The sequence below is a fragment of the Lactuca sativa genome, chromosome 5 (genome assembly GCF_002870075.4).
Source record: "Lactuca sativa cultivar Salinas chromosome 5, Lsat_Salinas_v11, whole genome shotgun sequence".
In the NCBI taxonomy this organism is placed as follows: Eukaryota; Viridiplantae; Streptophyta; class Magnoliopsida; order Asterales; family Asteraceae; genus Lactuca; species Lactuca sativa.
The window spans coordinates 323526543-323546353 of record NC_056627.2 but is presented as its reverse complement, the minus strand read 5'-3'; positions in this window follow the sequence as shown (position 1 = coordinate 323546353).

Sequence of the window (19811 nt, the reverse complement as noted above, 5' to 3'; positions counted from 1 at the left end):
TATATGAAACATTTGAACTGAAAATAATAAGTTTAAGTACAAGATTTCCTTTTACTTTTGCTTGTATTCCCCCCCTGAAAGCATTTGAAAAACATGGAAAAAAGGTAGGGTGATGAACTCACCGGTTGAGGAACGCGTCAGTTTGGATCCTAAACGTCAGTCTGGGGCTTGCAACGCACAAGATTCCTATGTAATTTGAAAAGATACACATTTGTATCTAATTAGGATTTGAACTACTAATTAGTCGAGGATATACACTTCTAGTGGCAGAAACACTTCAGTACAAGTGTTTGGAGGGACCCGGGTGACATCTATGGACACATATAGCTTGGATATGGAGTTCACTCTTCAAGATTAAGCTCCCAAGAGAGTTCACGGCCCTAATGACCCACTCCCCATGAGTTTACGGCCGTAAACTCATGGTGGGGTGTTCTAGAGTGTTAAATGGCCTTATCCCATTTGAGGGTTAATTCCAGGTTTGGTTTTAAGGCATTGGAAAGTAGTTTGGGCATTTTAAGGACCATTTGAGGAGTTTACAATAGTAAACTATGAGTTTACAGCCGTAAGCTCTTATGTACCCATTCAAAATGTGTTTTGGTGGTCCTAAGTCAATCACATATGGTTTCAAGTCATTTTACAAGCCAAGGGGTGAATTTAGGGCACCATTTAACCCATTTATAGGAGTTTACGGCCCAGGAACCCATTCTTGGGGGGTTTACGGCCGTGAAATCCTAAGGAAGTTGTTTTCATCAAGTTTAAGGCTTCTAATTCGTTTGTGGTTGCTTCTAGATTTTAGTTCAAGGCTTAGGAGGTGTGTAAGTGGCAATTTAACACCTTAGAAGGAGTTTACTACCCATGAATGGGTGTATACGGCCCAAGCATGTTCTTGGGCTGTAAACTCATGTTTACTCCTCTAATAACAAGTTTAAGGTATTCTAAGTCCATTCCATTAAGTCTATAAGCCATATCTAAGCTCCAAAGGTGTTTTGGAAGGGTTTTAAGGCTTAAAAACCCCACTTATATGTGTTCAAGGCCTAAGAATGTTCCAGGGCCGTAAACACATGTTTATGGTCATAAATCATGATTTGAACACGAAATTGAAGGTTAAAGATGCTAATCTAAGGGTTAGGGTGGTTACCTTGATGATTTGGAGCCTTAATTTGATGATTTTGGACTTAGAGTTTGGATTTGAGGAGAGAGGTTAGAGAGAGAGAGTGTGTAAAAGCTTTAAATGAGGCTTAATCAACTTTATATATGGTTCGGGTTTGTGACACGGTGGAATTCTACCCGATACCGACGTTAAACGGGGATTTTGGTCGCACCCGATTAAGTTGTCGTAACCCGGCGGGACCAATTTTAAAAATTTTCAAATTAATAATTTGGGACGTTACATGAGTTTCTAGGGAGTATGGACACTCATGAGATTATAATAAACATATAAATTTAAATAACTTAGCCCAAAAACGAAATCGTAACGAATTGCTAAAGACGGGTTTTACGGGCGGAACGGGTTACAGCGATGGAACAACTTCGGGTTGTCACAAAGTACGACTCCCTTATGGCCCAACTTCTATTTCATGCCCTAAGGCAAGGTTCCCTACTCCTTGCCCTAATGGGCCCTTTTCCCCAAGGCCCAATCCATAACAAATTTAAGGCCCAAGTCTATTACTTTAACTTTAAGGCCTAATAAGGCGCAACATTATAAATCTCAGTCCTAGGCTTAGAGGCCTTACTCCTCAGTGGTCCATGGGGCCCACAAATCCAAGCCCAATCACCAAAGGCTTGAAAACTCATTTAACCATTTTGTATGCGTACGCGCGGCATACCTGGAATGTACGGCCATCGTATGTTGGTCTTGACCGCTTCGGGGAAGCTGAACCAATACGTGCAGCGTACCCAGGGGTACGCTCAACGTACTGGTCAGTTTGGTTAGAACTTCCGTTGTGACTTAATCCATTAATTCTTAACGTCCAAAACATAGATCTAGGTCTTTTAAGACGTCCTAAACCATAAACTTATGGATGAGGGTTAATACATGATTTAAGTCCATATGCATACTTCGTGACCATCTAGCACTTGCATGGTTGTGACTTAACCATCAAGATCCGATTTTTATGGTTCCAAAGACCTTCAAGAGCCAAAAAGGACAACTCATTTGGACAGAATCTTCTAAAACTCAAAGGACCTCAAGTATGGGACCAAAATATGTCATAAAACACCCCAAAACTAGATCTAAGCATGCAATGATCAAGTTTAGAGCTTTATACCTCTAATGGGTCAGAAATGATGCCAAACTTCTGGATCTACAAACCTTCTCCAAGCTCTTGCTCCTCTTTCAAGCTCATTCTTCTTCAAAACCATCAAAACAACACCAAAATGTTCAAAGTAAGCTCAAGAGAGATGCAATAGGGTTAGGGTTCGAGTTGGGCACTGAGAGGACAAGGGAGGCTAAGAGGATAAGGGTTTTGAAGGTTATAAGTTGTTTAAATAGGGTGCAAACCATAAAATTTAGGGTTTGCATCTGGTTGCTCTACTCCCAGTGTACGCATGGGTACGCCCAGCGTACGCATGGGAGTCCCCCTATCCGCGCCTCATATATGTTCGCTGTGCGTACACCCTGTATGCTCACCACACGCTCTGCCCCAAAATCCCAACACTTAATAATTATAACTTGAATAAAAAAAGCAATACAATACCTGATAAATCCCAGACGTTACAAATCTCCCCCTCATATGAATGAATATCATTATATTGTATGTAATTAAATTTTATTCAGATTTTAATTACATACAAATCACATATGGTTCACATATAATTCATATGTGATTCACATACAAATCACATATAGTTCACATATAATTCATATGTGATTTTCATACAAATCAAATATGAATCACATATCATTCATACGTGATTCGCATGTGATTTTCATACAAATCACATATTAATCAGATATGATTCATATGTGTAACATCCCAAAATTTAAGACCAAAAATTTCCTTTAATAAAACATTACTTTAAGCATAGACATCATTCCAAAACATAATCTGAGTATAAGTTTTCAAAACACATGTTCATTATCAGAGTAAACATTCCCAGGCTGGCAAATCTATGGTGTGTGTACCATGCGATCACCCTGAGCTCTTCCATCTGCTACCGGAAATACCTGAAACCAAAACTGAAAACCGTAAGCACGAAGCTTAGTGAGTTCCCCACCCTACCACATACCATACAATCACATAACATACATACTGTCAGGCATTTCTGGGGTGCCCGACCTACCCGGTACGGCCTTTCTGGGGTGCCGACCTACCCATGCGGCCATTCTGGGGTGTCGTCCTACCCGTGTCAAGCCATTCTGAGGTGATGACTACCCATGCGTCCATTCTGGGGTGCCGTCCTACCCGTGTCAAGTCATTTTGGGTTGCTGACTGCCCATGTCAAGCCGTTCTGGGGTGCTGACTACCCTTCGGTCCTAACGACTGAACCTCGGGGACTATTTCACCCCCTACTACTACTACTATCACATATCATAACATAACATATTACCAGACTTATCTGGGGTGTCTGAACTACCCTTCGGTCGTAACAACCGAACTCGGGGACTGCTCCCCTCCTACTACCTCTAACTCATATAACAGATCATTCTAGCATATAAACATAACATCACATACTGTCAGACGTTTCTGGGGCGTCTGACTACCCTCCGGTCCTAACAACCGAACTCTACTGATGAGTCATAGAACCCCATCCGTGCTCCTACTGATAGTGAGATACGGGCCCAACCCTCACTCACTCTTTCCCTAACTTGGGCCTCACCCCTGATCTACTGCTAATGAGATGTGGAACACCATCCACACTCTGCAATTGGTGAGACACAGGACCTCGCCCACACTCACCTCCCTACCAGGCACATACAAGTATCACGCAGACAACAAGTATAAACTACAACATAAACCACTCCTTGGGCACCCGCCCTCTATCATTGGACCTTGTCTCGAATATCTTACTAGCATACTATGCCTAGGGCTAACCCCCGGGTCTTCTACTCATAACTACATGGGCCGACATTGTGGCCGTAGACCCATTCACACAAAGGGAAACTCACCTGCACTAGCTGAACTTGCTGATGATCCCACTAGCTGCTGCCCGACCACTCACTGAACTCCTGCTTTACTAGCTTCCCGAGCTATCAATATCAATGCAACACTTAGTCTAACTGACCCCCGACAGTTAACCAAGTCAATTCTGGTCTAAGTCAAAGTCCTTGTCAAAGTCAACCTTTCCAGGTCAACCCTACTCGCTGAGTCCACTTACTGACTCGCCGAGTTCATATACTCAGGGTCCTTCCATTCGCGACGTGACTCGCCGAGTCAGTCCATGACTCGCCGAGTCCAACGATTTCCGAGTCCTGACCTGAACAACTCGCTGAGTCTCCACCCGACTCGCTGATTCGAGTCTCAACTCGAAGGGTTTGGGGTTTCGCATCCTGACTCGCCGATTCCAAGAACTGACTCGCCGAGTACCAGGCAATCTTCATCCAAATCGCCGAATTGTTCTTCCAACTCGCCGAGTTCATGCCCAAGTTCATCCGACTCGACGAGCTGTTCATCCCGCTCGTCAAGTTCCTCCTCATCTTCATGCTACTCGCCGAGTCCACTCGAAGGACTCGCCGAGTCCAATCAGATCTACATACATGCAGAGGACTTTTGAGTCATGCATGGACTCCAAACTGTAGATCTACCCTTCCCAAACCTATCCCCCACGTAAAGTTGCAAACCAACTTTACGTGTAGAGATGGAGATCTAGGCAAAATACACCATAAACTAGGGTTTAAGGCCAAGGGGCTTCAAAATCGACTCAAGGGCTGATGCTTTATGCTTCTCCAGACCATAACACACTTGGATCTGAAGTAGCAACTCCAGATCCGGCTTCTAACCCATAAGGGTGGCTAACCATGGCTTAAGAAGCCCCAAAACTCACAACCAAAATAGATCTAAGGGAAGGAAATGACTTAATACCTTCAATACCTCAAAAAGGCTCCACAAACTCCAGATCTGAAGCCAATCCTTGAAGCTTCACTGATTCCCCTCCATCTTCTCCCTTCAAATCACCCAAAAATGGCTTGGAAGCTTGAATGCACAACAATGGAGGCTTAGGGTTTGTTTTCTGAATGAGGGAGGCTCTAAGGAACCCTAATGGAGAGAATAAGGGGCTTAAATAGCACCCAAAGTCCCGGATTTAAGGTTTTCCTCGCACAGACCAGACTCGCCGAGTCCACTTGGCTGACTCACCGAGTTGGTCACTTACACCTCGACCCGGATCCCGCTCGGACTCACCGAGTTCCTCCTTGGACTCGCCGAGTCGCCCCTAAAAATTAGGGTTTTCTTTCCTTTCTTGGCCTTCAAAACTTTGGGTGTTACAACTCTCCCCCACTTAAACTAAACTTCGTCCTCGAAGTTTGCTATGGCCCACCGCCTGCGATCTGCCTCTAATACCCAACCAATTATTCCAACACCAGGTGCCTTCCCTCGCTGGCCTTCCGCTCGGTCATTCCGACTAACATTAATCCTTGCAGATAATCATCTCGAGTCAACCCTGACTATGAACATTCTGGAACATAACTTGCTCAACCGACTTTCTTTCTGGTACTCACCGAGTACTGCACTGAACCCATAGGGGTTCTCCACTTCCTTCCTTGCGCGATTTCCTTGCCTCCCCAAGGCAATGCTCCATAACCAACTATTTCCTCTGCCACTATGAAGACCCTATCCTCACCAATTCTATTACTCCCGCTACTTCCAGTACGGGTCATTACCGCCAGTATCCACTGGGCATTTCTTTCTACTATACTTTGGAGTCGAGCACTGCACGATCAACTAACTGAATTCCACCATACGCTGCATACTCGCACTGTTACTGACTGGAAATTTTGCTATTCCTTGTCTGCCTTCCTGATGAACTGAGACCACCCTGGTCCCTACCAACCTATCAGTGTCTGGATTACCGGCTCCCACCGGTAGCTAGTCCCAACACCACTACTAGTCACTCCCATCGAATTCCAAAGGAACTTCGACCACCTATAACTGCTAAATCAATTCTGTCATTCAGGCACTACAAACCTGGGATCCCCGATCCCCTAACTTGACACTAAGGTCCCTACCAGGTCCCACCTGTGCTACTAAAACTCACGGGCCTCGCCCACGGGTCTCACCCAACTATATCCTGGAGCGGCCTCTCCCAAGGTCTCACCTCTCTAGGGCTATACAGGCAACTCCCTATCATTCTCATCCACTACCCATCCTGATCCCTATCTGATCACTAGGAAATAAGGGCCTCGCCCCAACTCCGCTAACGAAGCTACTAAGGAATGCTACGGCTTACCCATAGTCTTACATCACCATCCATTGCTGACTGCTAGTGAATGCTACGGCTGCCTCGTAGTCTTACAACACTTCCACCACTGTCTGCTATCACGAAGGCACCCATGTGCTATTAGCTCTCAAGATCCTCATTTTGACTCCCTCGAGTCCTACGGGCGATCCACAACCTGAATTCCCACCCACGCACTAACCATTACCATCACACACACTAGCTGATGGGGAGTTTCTCAAACTCCCAACTCTGAAATCCTCAATCCATCAAAAGCTGAACTACTTCCTTTCCTTCTCGGAGGTCGTGCACTCATCCTGGGTCTGCGTGCTCCTACCTTTGCACACTCGGAGGATTCTCCCCCACTTCAATCCTGCTTACCCCTTGTTACTCAATACTCAAAAAGAAATCCCAATCCTTGCTACCATTCCATAATCAATCTGCTGAGGAACCCAAGCTTACCATAGCTAGGGATCTAACCAATCCATCTCTAACACTATACAACTCCGATCTAGCGAGACATACCAGGTCTCTCCCAAGCATGCTACAGTTACTGCATCCTATGTAACCTTCTCCAATAGGGCACATCCCCTCACTACCATTCGAATATCCAAGGTATGCAGATGGCATATAACTCGATCACAATCAACCGCTCACCAATAAAATACTCATACCGATAATGATGCAGATCCATAACAATATAATCATGCACAAATAAAAGAACTGAAAACAGAAATCGCATACCTGCAACGTCCGGTGCTGATCGCGCCTCTAAGGTAGTCATCTGAAGAGCTCTGCCTCCTACCGCAGGCGCCTCTGCACGGTCCGGACGGCCGTCTATGATCCTCAGAGTTGCAGGGGCAGGTGCCATCACCCGTCCTGCTGAAAACAAACTGGGGCACTGGGCCTTCTTGTGGCCCCGCTGATTGCAGTGAAAACATATCAAGTCTGATCCCTGCGCGGTGGTAACAGTACAATCCCTGCTGAAATGACCAATCCGACCGCACTTGAAACAGCCAGACTCACCACCGCTACCACTCCTGCACGCGTCCCCATGCACCCTGCCGCACTTCCCGTACCGACTGCGGTCTTGATAATCCCTCGATCTCGAATCCGCTCCCTTGGGCCTTTTGGCCGAACCTGCAGCTACCTGAACCTCATCCGGCTTCCTCTTTCGGATCTACTCCAAATCAATTTCCCTCTCTCTAGCCCGAGAAATCATATCTTCCAGCGTCTTACAGCTGGATCTGCTCACGAACTCCTTGATGTCATCCCTCAACATCTCATGGTATCAGACCTTCTTCATCTCCTCATCCGCGACATACTGCGGTACAAGAAGAGCGCTCTCCCTGAGCTTGGCGGTGATCTCCGCCACAGTCTCAGTGGTCTGCGTCAAATCCTGAAACTTCCGTGCCAACTGCTGCACCTCAATAATCGGCGAAAACTCTGCCCTGAACCTGGCCGAGAAATCGCTCCAAGTCATCGCGTCCAACGCGGCATCATCCCCCAAAGCATGACCAATCTCCTCCTACCAATCCCTCGCTCTGTCCTTCAGAAGACAGGAAGCGAGTCTGACCTTGTCCCCCCTCAGGACACCGGCTCGCATGGAATGCGTTGGCAACATCAGCCAACCATCTGCTACTAGCGATTGGGTCCCTAGCCCCATGATAATATGGTGCTCCGCAAGCCCTGAACTCTCGAAATGTCAAGGTACGCGCTCCTATCAATGCCATCATCTCAATATGGAAGGCTCCCAGCCTCTCATCCAAAATCTCCAATATACCCTCCTTGACCGCGCCAAAGATCATAGGAGTCTGATCCAGAATACTGCACGTAACCTCGGCTGATATCAACTCCCTCATTCGCTCCTCGAGCTGCTCGGCCCCTGAACCTGAGCCTGATTCCTCTCCGGCGCCTGATCCACCCGCTGGTCTCTCTCGCAACGTCACCATGCTGAAAATATACCACAACCGCTATCAGAATACTCATCACTGATGCGAGACCAAACATACCCGACCAGGTTCCTGGTCTTGTCTCGGCCTTTCCTGAATCGAGTATGGATCCTCTGCTTTCAGTAGTACGGGCCTATACTACCTTCCACATCTATCCGTACTTTCCTCAGGAACTGCTTCGACTCCACCAGGTCCCTTTTCCCACTACTACTGCTCCCAGCACTACCTCATCCTAGGCTTACCCTAGGGGAACCTCTGACTCAACTCAAACCAGTCCTCAGCTGCTGAAGGTCTCCTTGGGATGCCAATTAGCCATCACTTGGATACGATCACATGCGACGAGGCTCAGATAATCCTTTAAGTAAAAGACTCGTCCCTACAACGGTTGGACTCAAACGAGAGCTGCGCAATAGGACCAAATCCAGCACTCTGAGATTATTCAACCCTGATCACATGTGACGTGTCGTATCCACCTAATGGCTAACTCCCATCACTCAGAATCCCACAATGCACGAAGCAAGCAACATTCGAACAAGGGAAAATCTAACCATAACGTACTCAAGCAATCATATCCACATAGCAAGAATCTGAACTAGCATGCAACACAAACTCGTAACTCAGGCATAACCTAAACAGGCTATCCTACTACTGTCTAATCAGCACTACTATGCAGCTCAAAAGCACAAATAACAGGCACATAAGGCATCATCCCTAGATCTTTAGTCCTATTCTAGCATGCTGTTCTATCAACGAATAATCATAACATAAACTTGTATGGGTATTTTGGGGTACTTACTTGAGCTCGGCTGATTGCATGCACCACACCCCTTTTCTCTTGTCAAAGTTCTTTTCTTTCTGAATCCTTTTTGCTTTTCTAAAACTGTTTTATTCTAAAAACTTTCTTTTTTTACAAAGCTGTCTTTCATTTTTTGAAAACTTTTTATCCGACCCCTCCGTTTGAGTTCAGGCACACCCGAGAGTATGCCCGAATCCCTCAAACCAAGGCTCTGATACCAACTTGTAACATCCCAAAATTTAAGACCAAAAATTTCCTTTAATAAAACATTACTTTAAGCATAGACATCATTCCAAAACATAATTTGAGTATAAGTTTTCAAAACACATGTTCATTATCAGAGTAAACATTCCCAGGCTGGAAATCTATGGTGTGTGTGCCATGCGATCACCCCGAGCTCTTCCCTCCGCTACCGGAAATACCTGAAACCAAAACTGAAAACCGTAAGCACGAAGCTTAGTGAGTTCCCCACCCTACCACATACCATACAATCACATAACATACATACTGTTAGGCATTTCTGGGGTGCCAGACCTACCCGGTACGGCCTTTCTGGGGTGCCGACCTACCCATACGGCCATTCTGGGGTGTCGTCCTACCCGTGTCAAGCCATTCTGGGGTGCTGACTACCCATGCGGCCATTCTGGGGTGCCGTCCTACCCGTGTCAAGCCATTCTGGGGTGCTCACTGCCCATGTCAAGCCGTTCTGGGGTGCTCACTGCCCATGTCAAGCCGTTCTGGGGTGCTGACTACCCTTCGTTCCTAACGACCGAACCTCGGGGACTATTTCACCCCCTACTACTACTATTATCACATATCATAACATAACATATTACCAGACATATCTGGGGTGTCTAAACTACCCTTCGGTTCTAACAACCGAACTCCGGGACTGCTCCCCTCCTACTACCTCTAACTCATATACCAGATCATTCTAGCATATAAACGTAACATCACATACTGTCAGACGTTTCTGGGGCGTCTGATTACCCTCCGGTCCTAACAACCGAACTCTACTGATGAGTCATGGAACCCCATCCGTGCTCCTACTGATAGTGAGATACGGGCCCAACCCACACTCACTCTTTCCCTAACTTGGGCCTCGCCCCTGATCAACTGCTAATGAGATGTGGAACACCATCCACACTCTGCAATTGGTGAGACACAGGACCTCGCCCACACTCACCTCCCTACCAGGCACATACAAGTATCACACAGACAACAAGTATAAACTACCACATAAACCACTCCTTGGGCACCCGCCCTCTATCATTGGACCTTGTCCCGAATATCTTACTAGCATACTATGCCTAGGGCTAACCCCCGGGTCTTTTACTCATAACTACATGGGCCGACATTGTGGCTGTAGACCCATTCACACAAAGGGAAACTCACCTGCACTGGCTGAACTTGCTGATGATCCCACTAGCTGCTGCCCGACCACTCACTGAACTCCTGCTTTACTAGCTTCCCGAGCTATCAATATAAATGCAACACTTAGTCTAACTGACCCCCGACAGTTAACCAAGTCAATTATGGTCTAAGTCAAAGTCCTGGTCAAAGTCAACCTTTCCAGGTCAACACTACTCGCCGAGTCCACTTACTGACTCGCCGAGTTCATATACTCAGGGTCCTTCCATTCGCGACGTGACTCGCCGAGTCAGTCCATGACTCGCCGAGTCCAACGATTTCCGAGTCCTGACCTGACCAACTCACTGAGTCTCCACCCGACTCGCTGATTTGAGTCTCAACTCGAAGGGTTTAGGGTTTCGCGTCCTGACTCGTCGAGTCCAAGAACTGACTCGCCGAGTACTAGGCAATCTTCATCCAACTCGTCGAGTTCATGCCCAACTTCATCTGACTCGACGAGCTGTTCATCCCACTCGTCGAGTTCCTCCTCATCTTCATGCTACTCGTTGAGTCCACTCGAAGGACTCGCCGAGTCCAATCAGATCTACATACATGCAGAGGACTTTTGAGTCATGCATGGACTCCAAACTGTAGATCTACCCTTCCCAAACCTATCCCCCACGTAAAGTTGCAAACCAAATTTACGTGTAGAGATGGAGATCTAGGCAAAATACACCATAAACTAGGGTTTAAGGCCAAGGGGCTTCAAAATCGACTCAAGGGCTGATGCTTTATGCTTCTCCAGACCATAACACACTTGGATCTGAAGTAGCAACTCCAGATCCGGCTTCTAACCCATAAGGGTGGCTAACCATGGCTTAAGAAGCCCCAAAACTCACAACCAAAATAGATCTAAGGGAAGGAAATGACTTAATACCTTCAATACCTCAGAAAGGCTCCACAAACTCCAGATCTGAAGCCAATCCTTGAAGCTTCACTGATTCCCCTCCATCTTCTCGCTTCAAATCACCCAAAAATGGCTTGGAAGCTTGAATGCACAACAATGGAGGCTTAGGGTTTGTTTTTTGAATGAGGGAGGCTCTAAGGAACCCTAATGGAGAGAATAAGGGGCTTAAATAGCACCCAAAGTCCCGGATTTAAGGTTTTCCTCGCACAGACCAGACTCGCCGAGTCCACTTGGCTGACTCACCGAGTTGGTCCCTTACACCTCGACCCGGATCCCGCTCGGACTCACCGAGTTCCTCCTTGGACTCGCCGAGTCGCCCCTAAAAATTAGGGTTGTCTTTCCTTTCTTGGCCTTCAAAACTTTGGGTGTTACAATATGTGATTCAAATGTGATTTTCATAAAAGTAACAAATAAATCAAATATGATTCACATGTGATTCATATGTATTTATATACAAATCACATATGATATTAAATATTATAAATAAATTATAATAAAATTACAAATCAAATCTTATTTAAATCATATAATATAATTTTACCTTATGTATTAATTTTTTCCAGTGTGTCACATACAAAGACGATGGGTTATTTCATTAAAAATTGTTTCCATAGTTTTAGCCATTACTATATCTTGATCAGTGACCACAACATTAGGGTATCTACCAAAGCAATTAACAAAACATCTCAGGAGCCATGTATAATATTATGTTGTTTCTTTAGCTAGTAAACCAACACCAATTCTTGTAGTTGATTTTATTTGCACCTTGTTTAGCACATCCACCCTTTAAAAAGTAACCATGTTGTGTGTTTTGCTTGCATTTGACGTGTTTAACTGAGTTATAATTGTTTTGTCATAATGATCCAACTTTCTTTTTGTCTTTGACATGTGCACCATACTGATTGTATTGAGCTCATGGTTGTGTTTTTAATTAATTGTTTTAATGAAAAAACGATCAATATCTTTTATGAACATTAAACCAGTCTTCGCGGTTTACCTTCTTCATTCAAAGTGCCAACATTCTTCTTATATGCTTCACCGACCTTACTACATATCACATACTTATATTGTAAAACACCATTAGCTTTTTTATTTGATCTAAGTCTACAATCAAACCCTTCTTTCTTTGCATAAATGTTTTAGTACTACATTCCATTATCTAATGATTCAAACACCATATCTTTCTTTGGAAGGAATGATTCATCAACTTTTGGTATCCACTTAACTTTTTTTGTACCACAAGGAGATTTTACTTCTTTGCAACTTAATTCATCTTCATTTTCTGATACACAATATTCCGGTGAAAGTAAAATAACATTAAATTCTGAACAAATAATCAACAAGTGAAATACTTCATAACAACTAGTCTTTTTTTTCTTTAATTATTAATCATATTTTATTATATAATTTTGCTGAATGTGAGTCATGGTAAAATCAAGATCAATTCAGATGTAATTCAAATTATGAAAAATATACGATTCATATATTAATAATAGTTCATGCACATGTGATTTACATATTTATCAGAAGTGATTAAAATTTTTTGAATCATATAAAACAAGCCGGTTATAATATGTAAATCACATGTGCATATCTATTAATACATTTGAATCATATTCAAATGTGATTCATATATGATTTTCATTCGAATCAAATACGAATCACACATGACTCCATGTGATTTTCATACAAACCACATATTAATCATATGTGATTAAAATGCGATTTTCATACAAATCACAGACAAATCAAAATACGAATCACATATGATTCCATGAGATTTTTTTGATTTACCTATGATTAAAATGTGATTTTCATACAAATAACAAATAAAGCAAATTTAAATGTGATTTATATGTACTTTACATAAAACTCCCATTTGATTTTTAATACCATAGGTCAATTATAATGAAATAATCAATCAATACCCATATCTTCATTCATTCTTTTAGAATCCATAATACTACTGAAATTCTCTCAAATTACATTCAATAAAACAATCAGACATCCAAATGATATTGTATTTAAATATTTAAATAAAAATTAATTATTCAACAATCTGTTGTTTCGTTCATTGAACTTTTCGTAATGAATAATGAATGTAATCTACTAATTTATCTTATTTCTCTGTTTTTGTTTCAATTTATCTTAATTCATTGAATTTTTCGTAATGAATAATACATACAATCTACTAAGTAAACAGCAAAGTATAGTTTAGCTTCTTACCTTGGCATCTGCATCATATAATGGTCGAGCATTAGCTTTTTTCCAGATTTGTAGGTGCTCTCAACTGCTCCATTTAAGTTATTCTTCTATTAAATAGCCACAAAATGAGGATTTGTAAGATAATAATAATTGAAATACAAAAATGTGGCAGATTATGTGAGCCTATTAACAACAACCCATGATGGCAATGTTTTTGTTAGCTAATATTAAAATAAGGTTAAAATGGAGTAAACAAACATAACACATTCAAATCATGACTAGATCCAAGATTTTGACCAATAAATGCAAAGAAATGGAAGAGAAACAAGAAACACAATAAACATGAGGCCAGATTTTAAAGAAAGCAATGGATCACATACACAAATTTCAATGAAACGAAACGATCTAAACACACCAGACATGACATTATCAGATGATCAACAAGAATCAATCATTTTTGCTTCACTCGGTAATGTATGTTTTACATAATTTTGGGTTGATTGCTATCTTCTCAAAGCTCCATTTAATGAGATTACAACTACATTACAAAAATAAATAAAGCACTACAATCAATAAGACTAAAATTATAACGTTTAATAAAAACCAACCTTTTTAATGCATGATTACAAGAAACCCGTAGAAATTTGTCATCATCTTCATACTTATCAAACAAAATATTGTTGCTACAATCTCATTTTTGAACTAAATGTTTAAGATGTTGATATTGTGGTGTTTTAGGGTAGCAAAAGAGAATAAAGACAATTTTTTACGTTAAAAAGGGCAATTTGGAAAAACAGATGCGTACTTACCACCATGAATTTCGAGTGTTGTAGTGTTTGCTTATTATCAGTTAAAGGTCTCCATTTTAGGTGATTAAGATAGGCAAGAATAATAAGTTACCATAAGAAAAATGTAGATTTTGTTAACATGTATATATATATGGTGACCTGGCATTTACAATGGAAAAATGCTCCTTCATCTCCTTCTTTTTCGGAAAATAGTTGAAAGACTTGCCAAAATACATTTTATTTGTTAAAAAAACATAGCCATATTTATGTTTATAGTCTATACAAATTATCAAAATCCATCAACTTTTATATCATTTTCCCTAATTTTTTGGTATATATTTTGCCCAATTTCTATATTTTCTTCAAAATCATAACAATCCTTGTGCCTAACAGTCATATTCGTCTCTCTCTTCAACCACTATGAATTTGTATATAAAATAATAAATATGTACCATATATACACTCTCATGTATTTCTTAAACTCCTATATAAAAAATACTCCATTTAGTACGTTTTCCCGAAAATGATTTACAGTAATAAAAGCCTAGTTTCTTCACCTGAATAAAGAAAATCTATAAAATTTGAGTCGTTATCTAAGGTTTCAGTCCCTGTGTGTAACATCCGGATTTCCAGGTACCATATTTAAATTGTTTATTTTGAGTTATGAGGAGGGACTCGACGAGTTGACGCCTAGAGTCGTCGAGTAGGATCACGATTTGCTGGTTGGATTAATGAACGAACTCGACAAGTCAATGGGTGGACTCGACGAGTCCGCGTTGTAGGTGGAAACCCTAAATCCTCGGGCCTGTGCCCTATTTAAGGGGCCTTATGGTCCTCATTTGCGGCTACCAGTCCATAGATAGAAACCTTAGTGAGCTTGAGTGTGTGGTGTGAGTAGAAGGGCTATTTTGATCCTTGTTGGTGTGGTTTTTGCAAAGAAGAAGGAGTTTCCAGCAAAAGAAAGTCAAGGGGTTGCTATTATGTGGTTTCAAGCAAGGAAACTCCATCTTTGAGGTATTAAATCGAACCCTTCTTCTGTTTTGGTGTAGAACCCTTGAATCTAGGGTTTTCTCTACCCTTTATTGGCTTGGATATGATGCTTATCATGTCCCTTTGAGTGTTAAAATCTGGATCTGGACCCTGAGAGGTCCAGAGATGTCACACCCCGACTAATGGCGGAAACGCTGGGGTTGCGACTTAAACATTTGGATCATAGTCAACAACATATAATGAAATAATAACAGAATTTATTCGACATTACATTAATCCGAAGTATGAATATGACAAAACACACTGTTTAATAGTCCAAATGCGTTATACGCGGATTTCAATTTCTTACAACATAAAAGAGACAAAAGGCTACTATAGAGCCAACAATTTATTTTCAACGTCAAACCCATCATCCTCACATGTGGTGAGAGTTCTTCTGGCCACCTTGAACATCTAGAGACACATACATTTTGAAAATACGTCAACAATAATGTTGGTGAGCTTTATAGGTTTTCTTTTGACTCCGAAGATTTTTATAATTCAAAATAATGTTTCCAAAGACTGGTAAATTATAAAGCATATTTTTCTATTCAGCCACTTTTTAAACGATAAATATTAGTCATTTTCATGACGATTTTTATTCTTTGGATCTTGTCCGTTACGAAAAGTTATGTCGTAAGGAGAAGTATATAACGTCCTAACACTCGACACTCTCGGTCCCAAATTGGGAGAATTGACTCAATCTAGATCTATACATCTTCGAGTAAAAATCTTTGATATATTAATTTGCCCATAACCGACATTATTCGCCGCTCCTCCACAAATCGCATAGGCGCAATAAACAAGCCACACAGGCACAATACAAATACATATAGAGGAATCGAGATCATTACTAACGTTTAAAAGCAGTCGTATAGTAACGAAGAAAAAAACGCTTGACGCCTGTTGCCTCATCAGACAAAGTTGTAGCTAGCAACCACAGACGGAAAATAACCATTCGTATAAATCTTTCCATAAGAATTAGATCTACACCAAAGTTCTTTATTATAAATCTATGTTGTGTACATAGATCTACAGTATATGATTCCTCCTGGTTTAACGGTTATAGAGGTAGGTGTCGATTCCAAGATCGGATCCTTACAAGCGAAAAAACACACCATCAACAAACTCTCACCTCCACCCCTTTCGATACATTCCTCCCACAAGCACACACGGGATACACAATCCGCGAAATACATGACAATAAAAATCTGCCGCTTCCAATGATCGCCAACGCGAGTCTTTATTTATGATTTTATTTTTATCTAGTGCATTTAGTTAAATATTAAATTTAACCTAGCTTTCAAGTAAAGAGACGGTATTGACTCAAATAATTTCAATCTACCAACCGATAGGAAAGACGTTCCTTTAGCGTAGTCGAGCACTTCATACGTGTCGGTGTTACGTCGGTTGACCGGTTGTGGCTTTAATCGAATATTTTTGTATTTTTAATATTTACTTAATGTTGAAACATATTATTTTCGTTTGTAAGTAAAATTTAGTCTTAAAAACACAAACATATTATTTATCGACAAGATTTCGTATTATACCATAATATATAACTACTTGTTGTTTATTCTCATACTCTTGATATCATTTTATAATTCATTTGTATATTTTTATTTTATCATCTCGTTTAATTCTTTACTATCAACACTTGATGAAAAATAACCTTAATGCCCTAATATACACAAGTCATATGGTTATACCTATCATGACAAGTTAAACATGTTCATTTTTCAAAATTTTAACATAAGTTCTTAACGATACTTTTATTTGTCCCGGCAAATAAGATAACACTAAATTACTCTTATCTAACTTTTTGTTTACACAAGTGCTTGTAAATAAGTCTAACATTTTATAAAATTCTTGTGTATAACCATGACTAACCACCACCCTTTTAACAAACGTCATTTGTAAAATTAGTATCTATAATAAGCATTGACTCTAACAATTTTTGCAACTAGTACTAACTGTGCATGCATGTAACTTATAAACTTTTTGCCATTTTATTACATCAAAATACTCAAGTATGTGTCTCCCCCCAAATAAGTAAAAAAATGTAAAAACGGGGCCATAAAGACTCACATTTGGAGCGTGATTCTTGAGTTTAGATGGGAGGATTTGGTGAGGTTTGTGCTTCATTCAAGACACGGTACTTTCAACAACAGTAAACGAATCTAAATTTAGATTAACAAACTTCACAGGGGTGCTCATAACAGCAAGTATTCCAGACTTTTACTTTTTACTGTGAAATAAACTCACCTAAAACACTACAGGGGCTGTCGACAGAAATGAGTTGGGCAGTGGTGTTTCCGGCAGCTTCCTCGCCCTTTTTCTTCCTGTTCCAGTGGCTGTTATCGAGGGGAAATAGGTGTAAACAAGATCGACTAAAGGGAGGGTGTTTGGTTATCTCGAAGTGTGGTTAAACAGGGAGCAATTTTCGAGAGGCTGCTGCCTCTTTTCTCGCCGATAACAGGTCAACAAACACCTCCGGTGGAGGTGTTCCTTGGTAAACTCCGAACACAAGAGGGAAAGTAGAGAGGAAAGAAGTTTGAGGCTGATTTTTTTTTTCTGGGTTAAAGGTTCCCAATAGTGCCCTTTTTATAACCTCCTTAAAGCTGTCCACTTTCCCTTAATATGTACTTTTGGCCATTTATAGAAGCAACTACACTCTCTAATAAAGGCTTGGGGTTTTTTTTTATGGATAAGAGACTTGTGAGGGAAAGAGGACACGTGAGGTAGAGGGAGGAGGAGTGTGCTAGTCTTTTAAGGTACCCCACTTGTCCATGTTTTCATCATTAGGGTACTTCTTTGGTTTCTCATGAAAGTTAAGCTACTTCACCTCATCTACCTTTGTACTTTTGAGTTAGTCTTGAAAGTGTCACACCCCAAAACCGGAACGGCGGAAACGTTATGGGGTGGATGACGTCATGTCAAGTATCACAACATATGCAGTATAGTAATCAAAGTACAACAATCATTGCATTAATAATAATAGTTTTACATAGGTTACATTTCATAGAGACATCAAAGTAATACAGAAACTAATATAGATGCAGCTCGATTCTAGACTGACTTCGCAAAAGCTCCCGGGGTGTACCTGTCTATCGCTGACCTGAGAATACAAGTTATTTTGAAAGCGAGTATCAACATTTTTTATAATGCTGGTGAGTTCATAAGTATTTAGTGTCATTTGTATAAATATGCATTTTTATTCAAAATAACTTTATGTAAGATAGTAGTTTAGAATGTACAGTGTATTAGCGTCCTTTCCAGAAAATCCTATATTTTCTAAATAAAAGCAGTCTTCTACCAAGACTCGACAGACTTATGTTTTAAGAAGCAATTTTCCCCAAGATACTATCATTACCAAAATACGGTATTGACTTTAAAGAAAATATGGGAATATCACTGGTAAAAATACTAAGGGAAAAATAACATATGCCTCAGCAGTAATACTGCTGACTAAGGCAAAAGAAATCATAGACTCCAGGAGAGTATCAAATGAATGATACGCCTGGCTCAGTGTAACAAAAGGAAACATAGACTCCAGACAGTATCGAATGAACGACACAGCTAGCAAAGTCTAAAACAAGAGAATACAGACTCCAGACAGTATCAAATCAACGATACAGCTAGCAAAGTCTAAAACAAGAGAATACATACTTCAGATAGTATCAAATGAACGATACAGCTAGCAAAGTCTAAAACAAGAGAATACAGACTCCAGACAGTATCAAATGAACGATACAGTTAGCAAAGTCTAAAACAAGGAAGATACAGACTCCAGACAGTATCAAATGAACGATACAGCTAGCAAAGTCTAAAACAAGGAAGATACAGTGATAGTTCTTGTTACCTTAAGGCCATGAATTATAAGGTAAACATGGAGATACTCGTAACAATACTGATTGACAATAGAGAACTTGACGCCCTACAAGCGTCGGAATGAATGTGACATTTATCACCCCTTGGCTTGGTCGGCCGGGGACTGTAGCTAGCAGTCAGGGTGTGGGAGTGTCAGTTCCGTATAGATCTATACACACAATGCCCGCTCTCCCTACAGGAGACTCTGATTACCAACTTGACAACGGGGAAATCCGTGTCCAGAGGATGCATCTCGTATTCTGAATTCTATTATGGGTACTGGACTAATGATATAGACTCACGAATGAACTGACTCCTTTGGAATTCTCATACTAGAAAGAGTAAATAGAATCTCCTAACTATTCCTATAATAGTTACTAGTGTCTCTGGTCTATGAACGGTGATTGGAAGGATGCCCTTGCTACCCAAGGGAAATGAGTTGGTCGATGGAAACCTTTATGTCTATACATGTATACCTGATA